Source organism: Saccoglossus kowalevskii, chromosome 11, assembly GCF_978046115.1.
Source record: "Saccoglossus kowalevskii chromosome 11, keSacKowa6.1, whole genome shotgun sequence".
Lineage (NCBI taxonomy): Eukaryota > Metazoa > Hemichordata > Enteropneusta > Harrimaniidae > Saccoglossus > Saccoglossus kowalevskii.
The window spans coordinates 37,671,110-37,684,071 of NC_140651.1; the positions used below are offsets into that span (position 1 = coordinate 37,671,110).

The 12,962-nt window shown below is 33.9% G+C and overlaps 1 protein-coding gene across 1 annotated transcript in view; it reads left to right on the forward strand.

Annotated features, from left to right (window-relative positions):
- LOC102807664 (mitogen-activated protein kinase kinase kinase 4-like) overlaps positions 1-12,962 on the forward strand; it is a 320,941-nt gene that overhangs the window by 36,457 nt on the left and 271,522 nt on the right. The gene's annotated exons all lie outside the window — the stretch shown is intronic.

A 12,962-nucleotide genomic window follows, 5' to 3' on the forward strand; every position in this document is an offset into this window, starting at 1 on the left:
ATTCACTACTATAGACTGAGCATTACACAGGTATATATACCAGTATCTCTATTCACTACTATAGACAAAGCATTACACAGGTATATATACCAGTATCTCTATTCACTACTATAGACAAAGCATTACACAGGTATATATACCAGTATCTCTATTCACTACATAGACAAAGCATTACACAGGTATATATACCAGTATCTCTATTCACTTCAATATACTGAGCATTACACAGGTATATATACCAGCATCTCTATTCACTACTATAGATTGAGCATTACACAAGTATATTTACCAGCATCTCTATACACTACTATAGACTGGGCATTACACAGGTATATATACCAGTATCTCTATTCACTACATAGACAAAGCATTACACAGGTATATATACCAGTATCTCTATTCACTGCAATAGACTGAGCATTACACAGGTATATATACCAGTATCTCTATTCACTACAATAGACTGAGCATTACACAGGTATATATACCAGCATCTCTATTCACTACTATGGACTGAGCATTACACAGGTATATATACCAGTATCTCTATTCACTACTATAGACTGAGCATTACACAGGTATATATACCAGTATCTCTATACACTTCTGTAGACTTAGCATTACACAGGTATATATACCAGTATCTCTATTCACTACTATAGACTGAGCATTACATAGGTATATATACCAGCATCTCTATTCACTACTATTGACTGAGCATTACACAGGTATATATACCAGTATCTCTATTCACTACAATAGACTGAGCATTACACAGGTATATATACCAGCATCTCTATTCACTACTATAGACTGAGCATTACACAGGTATATATACCAGTATCTCTATTCACTACTATAGACTGAGCATTACACAGGTATATGTACCAGTATCTCTATTCACTACTATAGACAAAGCATTACACAGGTATATATACCAGTATCTCTATTCACTACTATAGACTGAGCATTACACAGATATATATATATACCAGCATCTCTATTCACTACAATAGACTGAGCATTACACAGGTATATATACCAGCATCTCTATTCACTACTATTGACTGAGCATTACACAGGTATATATACCAGTATCTCTATTCACTACAATAGACTGAGCATTACACAGGTATATATACCAGCATCTCTATTCACTACTATATACTGAGCATTACACAGGTATATATACCAGCATCTCTATTCACTACAATAGACTGGGCATTACACAGGTATATATACCAGTATCTCTATTCACTACTATAGACTGAGCATTACACAGGTATATATACCAGTATCTCTATTCACTACTATAGACTGAGCATTACACAGGTATATATACCAGTATCTCTATTCACTACTATAGACTGAGCATTACACAGGTATATATACCAGTATCTCTATTCACTACTATAGACTGAGCATTACACAGGTATATATACCAGTATCTCTATTCACTACTATAGACAAAGCATTACACAGGTATATATACCAGCATCTCTATTCACTACTATAGACTGAGCATTACACAGGTATATATACCAGTATCTCTATTCACTACTATTGACTGAGCATTACACAGGTATATATACCAGTATCTCTATTCACTACTATAGACTGAGCATTACACAGGTATATATACCAGTATCTCTATTCACTACTATAGACTGAGCATTACACAGGTATATATACCAGCATCTCTATTCACTACTATAGACTGAGCATTACACAGGTATATATACCAGTATCTCTATTCACTACTATAGACAAAGCATTACACAGGTATATATACCAGTATCTCTATTCACTACTATAGACAAAGCATTACACAGGTATATATACCAGGATCTCTATTCACTACATAGACAAAGCATTACACAGGTATATATACCAGTATCTCTATTCACTACAATATACTGAGCATTACACAGGTATATATACCAGTATCTCTATTCACTACTATAGACAAAGCATTACACAGGTATATATACCAGTATCTCTATTCACTACTATAGACAAAGCATTACACAGGTATATATACCAGTATCTCTATTCACTACATAGACAAAGCATTACACAGGTATATATACCAGTATCTCTATTCACTACAATATACTGAGCATTACACAGGTATATATACCAGCATCTCTATTCACTACTATAGACTGAGCATTACACAGGTATATATACCAGTATCTCTATTCACTACAATAGACTGAGCATTACACAGGTATATATACCAGTATCTCTATTCACTACTATAGACAAAGCATTACACAGGTATATATACCAGTATCTCTATTCACTACTATAGACAAAGCATTACACAGGTATATATACCAGTATCTCTATTCACTACATAGACAAAGCATTACACAGGTATATATACTAGTATCTCTATTCACTACAATATACTGAGCATTACACAGGTATATATACCAGCATCTCTATTCACTACTATAGACTGGGCATTACACAGGTATATATACCAGTATCTCTATTCACTACATAGACAAAGCATTACACAGGTATATATACCAGTATCTCTATTCATTGCAATAGACTGAGCATTACACAGGTATATATACCAGTATCTCTATTCACTACAATAGACTGAGCATTACACAGGTATATATAACAGTATCTCTATTCACTACTATAGACTGAGCATTACACAGGTATATATACCAGTATCTCTTTACACTTCTGTAGACTAAGCATTACACAGGTATATATACCAGTATCTCTATTCACTACTATAGACTGAGCATTACATAGGTATATATACCAGCATCTCTATTCACTACTATTGACTGAGCATTACACAGGTATATATACCAGTATCTCTATTCACTACAATAGACTGAGCATTACACAGGTATATATACCAGCATCTCTATTCACTACTATAGACTGAGCATTACACAGGTATATATACCAGTATCTCTATTCACTACTATAGACTGAGCGTTACACAGGTATATTTACCAGTATCTCTATTCACTACTATAGACAAAGCATTACACAGGTATATATACCAGTATCTCTATTCACTACTATAGACTGAGCATTACACAGATATATATACCAGCATCTCTATTCACTACAATAGACTGAGCATTACACAGGTATATATACCAGCATCTCTATTCACTACTATTGACTGAGCATTACACAGGTATATATACCAGTATCTCTATTCACTACAATAGACTGAGCATTACACAGGTATATATACCAGTATCTCTATTCACTGCAATAGACTGAGCATTACACAGGTATATATACCAGCATCTCTATTCACTACTATAGACTGAGCATTACACAGGTATATATACCAGTATCTCTATTCACTACTATTGACTGAGCATTACACAGGTATATATACCAGTATCTCTATTCACTACAATAGACTGAGCATTACACAGGTATATATACCAGTATCTCTATTCACTACTATAGACAAAGCATTACACAGGTATATATACCAGTATCTCTATTCACTACTATAGACTGAGCATTACACAGGTATATATACCAGTATCTCTATACACTTCTGTAGACTAAGCATTACACAGGTATATATACCAGTATCTCTATTCACTACTATAGACTGAGCATTACACAGGTATATATACCAGTATCTCTATTCACTACAATAGACTGAGCATTACACAGGTATATATACCAGCATCTCTATTCACTACTATAGACTGAGCATTACACAGGTATATATACCAGCATCTCTATTCACTACAATAGACTGGGCATTACACAGGTATATATTCCAGTATCTCTATTCACTACTATAGACTGAGCATTACACAGGTATATATACCAGTATCTCTATTCACTACTATAGACTGAGCATTACACAGGTATATATACCAGTATCTCTATTCACTACTATAGACAAAGCATTACACAGGTATATATACCAGCATCTCTATTCACTACTATAGACTGAGCATTACACAGGTATATATACCAGTATCTCTATTCACTACTATTGACTGAGCATTACACAGGTATATATACCAGTATCTCTATTCACCACTATAGACTGAGCATTACACAGGTATATATACCGGTATCTCTATTCACTACTATAGACTGAGCATTACACAGGTATATATACCGGTATCTCTATTCACTACTATAGACTGAGCATTACACAGGTATATATACCAGTATCTCTATTCACTACTATAGACAAAGCATTACACAGGTATATATACCAGTATCTCTATTCACTACTATAGACAAAGCATTACACAGGTATATATACCAGTATCTCTATTCACTACATAGACAAAGCATTACACAGGTATATATACCAGTATCTCTATTCACTACAATATACTGAGCATTACACAGGTATATATACCAGTATCTCTATTCACTACTATAGACAAAGCATTACACAGGTATATATACCAGTATCTCTATTCACTACTATAGACAAAGCATTACACAGGTATATATACCAGTATCTCTATTCACTACATAGACAAAGCATTACACAGGTATATATACCAGTATCTCTATTCACTACAATATACTGAGCATTACACAGGTATATATACCAGCATCTCTATTCACTACTATAGACTGAGCATTACACAGGTATATATACCAGTATCTCTATTCACTACAATAGACTGAGCATTACACAGGTATATATACCAGTATCTCTATTCACTACTATAGACAAAGCATTACACAGGTATATATACCAGTATCTCTATTCACTACTATAGACAAAGCATTACACAGGTATATATACCAGTATCTCTATTCACTACATAGACAAAGCATTACACAGGTATATATACCAGTATCTCTATTCACTTCAATATACTGAGCATTACACAGGTATATATACCAGCATCTCTATTCACTACTATAGATTGAGCATTACACAAGTATATTTACCAGCATCTCTATACACTACTATAGACTGGGCATTACACAGGTATATATACCAGTATCTCTATTCACTACATAGACAAAGCATTACACAGGTATATATACCAGTATCTCTATTCACTGCAATAGACTGAGCATTACACAGGTATATATACCAGTATCTCTATTCACTACAATAGACTGAGCATTACACAGGTATATATACCAGCATCTCTATTCACTACTATGGACTGAGCATTACACAGGTATATATACCAGTATCTCTATTCACTACTATAGACTGAGCATTACACAGGTATATATACCAGTATCTCTATACACTTCTGTAGACTAAGCATTACACAGGTATATATACCAGTATCTCTATTCACTACTATAGACTGAGCATTACATAGGTATATATACCAGCATCTCTATTCACTACTATTGACTGAGCATTACACAGGTATATATACCAGTATCTCTATTCACTACAATAGACTGAGCATTACACAGGTATATATACCAGCATCTCTATTCACTACTATAGACTGAGCATTACACAGGTATATATACCAGTATCTCTATTCACTACTATAGACTGAGCATTACACAGGTATATGTACCAGTATCTCTATTCACTACTATAGACAAAGCATTACACAAGTATATATACCAGTATCTCTATTCACTACTATAGACTGAGCATTACACAGATATATATATATACCAGCATCTCTATTCACTACAATAGACTGAGCATTACACAGGTATATATACCAGCATCTCTATTCACTACTATTGACTGAGCATTACACAGGTATATATACCAGTATCTCTATTCACTACAATAGACTGAGCATTACACAGGTATATATACCAGCATCTCTATTCACTACTATATACTGAGCATTACACAGGTATATATACCAGCATCTCTATTCACTACAATAGACTGGGCATTACACAGGTATATATACCAGTATCTCTATTCACTACTATAGACTGAGCATTACACAGGTATATATACCAGTATCTCTATTCACTACTATAGACTGAGCATTACACAGGTATATATACCAGTATCTCTATTCACTACTATAGACTGAGCATTACACAGGTATATATACCAGTATCTCTATTCACTACTATAGACTGAGCATTACACAGGTATATATACCAGTATCTCTATTCACTACTATAGACAAAGCATTACACAGGTATATATACCAGCATCTCTATTCACTACTATAGACTGAGCATTACACAGGTATATATACCAGTATCTCTATTCACTACTATTGACTGAGCATTACACAGGTATATATACCAGTATCTCTATTCACTACTATAGACTGAGCATTACACAGGTATATATACCAGTATCTCTATTCACTACTATAGACTGAGCATTACACAGGTATATATACCAGCATCTCTATTCACTACTATAGACTGAGCATTACACAGGTATATATACCAGTATCTCTATTCACTACTATAGACAAAGCATTACACAGGTATATATACCAGTATCTCTATTCACTACTATAGACAAAGCATTACACAGGTATATATACCAGTATCTCTATTCACTACATAGACAAAGCATTACACAGGTATATATACCAGTATCTCTATTCACTACAATATACTGAGCATTACACAGGTATATATACCAGTATCTCTATTCACTACTATAGACAAAGCATTACACAGGTATATATACCAGTATCTCTATTCACTACTATAGACAAAGCATTACACAGGTATATATACCAGTATCTCTATTCACTACATAGACAAAGCATTACACAGGTATATATACCAGTATCTCTATTCACTACAATATACTGAGCATTACACAGGTATATATACCAGCATCTCTATTCACTACTATAGACTGAGCATTACACAGGTATATATAACAGTATCTCTATTCACTACAATAGACTGAGCATTACACAGGTATATATACCAGTATCTCTATTCACTACTATAGACAAAGCATTACACAGGTATATATACCAGTATCTCTATTCACTACTATAGACAAAGCATTACACAGGTATATATACCAGTATCTCTATTCACTACAATATACTGAGCATTACACAGGTATATATACCAGCATCTCTATTCACTACTATAGACTGGGCATTACACAGGTATATATACCAGTATCTCTATTCACTACATAGACAAAGCATTACACAGGTATATATACCAGTATCTCTATTCATTGCAATAGACTGAGCATTACACAGGTATATATACCAGTATCTCTATTCACTACAATAGACTGAGCATTACACAGGTATATATAACAGTATCTCTATTCACTACTATAGACTGAGCATTACACAGGTATATATACCAGTATCTCTTTACACTTCTGTAGACTAAGCATTACACAGGTATATATACCAGTATCTCTATTCACTACTATAGACTGAGCATTACATAGGTATATATACCAGCATCTCTATTCACTACTATTGACTGAGCATTACACAGGTATATATACCAGTATCTCTATTCACTACAATAGACTGAGCATTACACAGGTATATATACCAGCATCTCTATTCACTACTATAGACTGAGCATTACACAGGTATATATACCAGTATCTCTATTCACTACTATAGACTGAGCGTTACACAGGTATATTTACCAGTATCTCTATTCACTACTATAGACAAAGCATTACACAGGTATATATACCAGTATCTCTATTCACTACTATAGACTGAGCATTACACAGATATATATACCAGCATCTCTATTCACTACAATAGACTGAGCATTACACAGGTATATATACCAGCATCTCTATTCACTACTATTGACTGAGCATTACACAGGTATATATACCAGTATCTCTATTCACTACAATAGACTGAGCATTACATAGGTATATATACCAGTATCTCTATTCACTGCAATAGACTGAGCATTACACAGGTATATATACCAGCATCTCTATTCACTACTATAGACTGAGCATTACACAGGTATATATACCAGTATCTCTATTCACTACTATTGACTGAGCATTACACAGGTATATATACCAGTATCTCTATTCACTACAATAGACTGAGCATTACACAGGTATATATACCAGTATCTCTATTCACTACTATAGACAAAGCATTACACAGGTATATATACCAGTATCTCTATTCACTACTATAGACTGAGCATTACACAGGTATATATACCAGTATCTCTATACACTTCTGTAGACTAAGCATTACACAGGTATATATACCAGTATCTCTATTCACTACTATAGACTGAGCATTACATAGGTATATATACCAGCATCTCTATTCCCTACTATTGACTGAGCATTACACAGGTATATATATCAGTATCTCTATTCACTGCAATAGACTGAGCATTACACAGGTATATATACCAGCATCTCTATTCACTACTATAGACTGAGCATTACACAGGTATATATACCAGTATCTCTATTCACTACAATAGACTGAGCACAACACATATATATATACCAGTATCTCTATACTCTTCTGTAGACTAATCATTACACAGGTATATACATGTATACCAGTATCTCTATTCACTACTATAGACTGAGCATTACACAGATATATATACCAGCATCTCTATTCACTACAATAGACTGAGCATTACACATATATATATACCAGCATCTCAATTCACTACAATAGACTGAGCATTACACAGGTATATATACCAGTATCTCTATTCACTACTATAGACTGAGCATTACACAGGTATATATGCCAGTATCTCTATACACTACAATAGACTGAGCATTACACAGGTATATATACCAGTATCTCTATACACTACAATAGACTGAGCATTACACAGATATATATACCAGCATCTCTATTCATTTCAATAGACTGAGCATTACACAGGTATATATACCAGTATCTCTATTCACTACTATAGACTGAGCATTACACAGGTATATATACCAGTATCTCTATACACTACAATAGACTGAGCATTACACAGGTATATATACCAGTATCTCTATTCACTACTATAGACAAAGCATTACACATATATACATACCAGCATCTCTATTCACTACAATAGACTGAGCATTACACAGATATATATACCAGTATCTCTATTCACTACAATAGACTGAGCATTACACAGGTATATATACCAGTATCTCTATTCACTACAATAGACTGAGCATTACACAGATATATATACCAGTATCTCTATACACTTCTGTAGACTAAGCATTACACAGGTATATATACCAGCATCTCTATTCACTACTATAGACTGAGCATTACACAGGTATATATACCAGTATCTCTATTCACTACAATAGACTGAGCATTACACAGGTATATATACCAGCATCTCTATTCACTACTATTGACTGAGCATTACACAGGTATATATACCAGTATCTCTATTCACTACTGTAGACTGAGCATTACACATATATATACCAGTATCTCTATACTCTTCTGTAGACTAAGCATTACACAGGTATATATACCAGCATATCTATTCACTACAATAGACTGAGCATTACACAGGTATATATACCAGTATCTCTATTCAATAAAACACAATGAGCCTTACACAGGTATATATACCAGTAACTCTATTCACTCCAATAGACTGAGCATTACACAGGTATGTATACCAGTATCTCTATTCACTACTATAGACTGAGCTTTATACAGGTATATATTACCAGTATCTCTATTCACTACTATAGACGTAGCATTACACAGATATACATACCAGCATCACTATTCACTACTGTTGACTGAGCATTACACAGGTATATATACCAGTATCTCTATTCACTACTGTAGACTGAGCATTACACAGGTATATATACCAGTATCTCTATTCACTACTATAGACTGAGCATTACACAGGTATATATACCAGCATCTCTATTCACTACTATAGACTGAGCATTACACAGGTATATATACCAGTATCTCTATTCACTACAATAGACTGAGCATTACACAGGTATATATACCAGTATCTCTGTTCACTACTATAGACTGAGCATTACACAGGTATATATACCAGTATCTGTATTCACTACAATAGACTGAGCATTACACAGGTATATATACCAGTATCTCTATTCACTACTATAGACTGAGCATTACACAGGTATATATACCAGTATCTCTATACACTTCTGTAGACTAAGCATTACACAGGTATATATACCAGCATCTGTATTCACTACTATAGACTGAGCATTACACAGGTATATATACCAGTATCTCTATTCCCTACAATAGACTGAGCATTACACAGGTATATATACCAGTATCTCTATACACTACAATAGACTGAGCATTACACAGGTATATATACCAGTATCTCTATACACTACAATAGACTGAGCATTACACAGATATATATACCAGCATCTCTATTCACTACAATAGACTGAGCATTACACAGGTATATATACCAGTATCTCTATTCACTACAATAGATTGAGCATTACACAGGTATATATACCAGTATCTCTATTCACTACTATAGACTGAGCATTACACAGGTATATATACCAGTATCGCTATTCACTACTATAGACTGAGCATTACACAGGTATATATACCAGTATCTCTATTCACTACAATAGACTGAGCATTACACAGGTTTATATACCAGTATCTCTATACACTACAATAGACTGAGCATTACACAGGTATATATACCAGTATCTCTATACACTACAATAGACTGAGCATTACACAGATATATATATATATATACCAGCATCTCTATTCACTACAATAGACTGAGCATTACACAGGTATATATACCAGCATCTCTATTCACTACTATAGACAAAGCATTACACATATATACATACCAGCATCTCTATTCACTACAATAGACTGAGCATTACACATATATATATACCAGTATCTCTATTCACTACAATAGACTGAGCATTACACAGGTATATATACCAGTATCTCTATTCACTACTATAGACAAAGCATTACACAGATATACATACCGGCATCTATATTCACTACAATAGATTGAGCATTACACAGATATATATACCAGTATCTCTATACACTTCTGTAGACTAAGCATTACACAGGTATATATACCAGCATCTCTATTCACTACTATAGACTGAGCATTACACAGGTATATATACCAGTATCTCTATTCACTACAATAGACTGAGCATTACACAGGTATATATACCAGCATCTCTATTCACTACTATTGACTGAGCATTACACAAGTATATATACCAGTATCTCTATTCACTACTGTAGACTGAGCACAACACATATATATATACCAGTATCTCTATACTCTTCTGTAGACTAAGCATTACACAGGTATATATACCAGCATATCTATTCAATAAAACACAATGAGCCTTACACAGGTATATATACCAGTAACTCTATTCACTCCAATAGACTGAGCATTACACAGGTATGTATACCAGTATCTCTATTCACTACTATAGACTGAGCTTTATACAGGTATATATTACCAGTATCTCTATTCACTATTATAGACGTAGCATTACACAGATATACATACCAGCATCACTATTCACTACTGTTGACTGAGCATTACACAGGTATATATACCAGTATCTCTATTCACTACTGTAGACTGAGCATTACACAGGTATATATACCAGTATCTCTATTCACTACTATAGACTGAGCATTACACAGGTATATATACCAGCATCTCTATTCACTACTATAGACTGAGCATTACACAGGTATATATACCAGTATCTCTATTCACTACAATAGACTGAGCATTACACAGGTATATATACCAGTATCTCTATTCACTACTATAGACTGAGCATTACACAGGTATATATACCAGTATCTCTATTCACTACAATAGACTGAGCATTACACAGGTATATATACCAGTATCTCTATTCACTACTATAGACTGAGCATTACACAGGTATATATACCAGTATCTCTATACACTTCTGTAGACTAAGCATTACACAGGTATATATACCAGCATCTGTATTCACTACTATAGACTGAGCATTACACAGGTATATATACCAGTATCTCTATTCCCTACAATAGACTGAGCATTACACAGGTATATATACCAGTATCTCTATACACTACAATAGACTGAGCATTACACTGGTATATATACCAGTATCTCTATACACTACAATAGACTGAGCATTACACAGATATATATACCAGCATCTCTATTCACTACAATAGACTGAGCATTACACAGGTATATATACCAGTATCTCTATTCACTACAATAGATTGAGCATTACACAGGTATATATACCAGTATCTCTATTCACTACTATAGACTGAGCATTACACAGGTATATATACCAGTATCTCTATTCACTACTATAGACTGAGCATTACACAGGTATATATACCAGTATCTCTATTCACTACAATAGACTGAGCATTACACAGGTATATATACCAGTATCTCTATACACTACAATAGACTGAGCATTACACAGGTATATATACCAGTATCTATATACACTACAATAGACTGAGCATTACACAGATATATATATATATATATATACCAGCATCTCTATTCACTACAATAGACTGAGCATTACACAAGTATATATACCAGTGTCTCTATTCACTACTATAGACTGAGCATTACACAGGTATATATACCAGCATCTCTATTCACTACAATAGACTGAGCATTACACAGGTATATATACCAGTATCTCTATTCACTACTATTGACTGAGCATTACACAGGTATATATTCCTGTATCTCTATTCACTACAATAGACTGAGCATTACACAGATATATATACCAGCATCTCTATTCACTACTATAGACTGAGCATTACACAGGTATATATACCAGCATCTCTATTCACTACTATAGACTGAGCATTACACAGATATATATACCAGTATCTCTATTCACTACTATAGACTGAGCATTATACAGGTATATATACCAGTATCTCTATTCACTACTATAGACTGAGCATTACACAGATATATATACC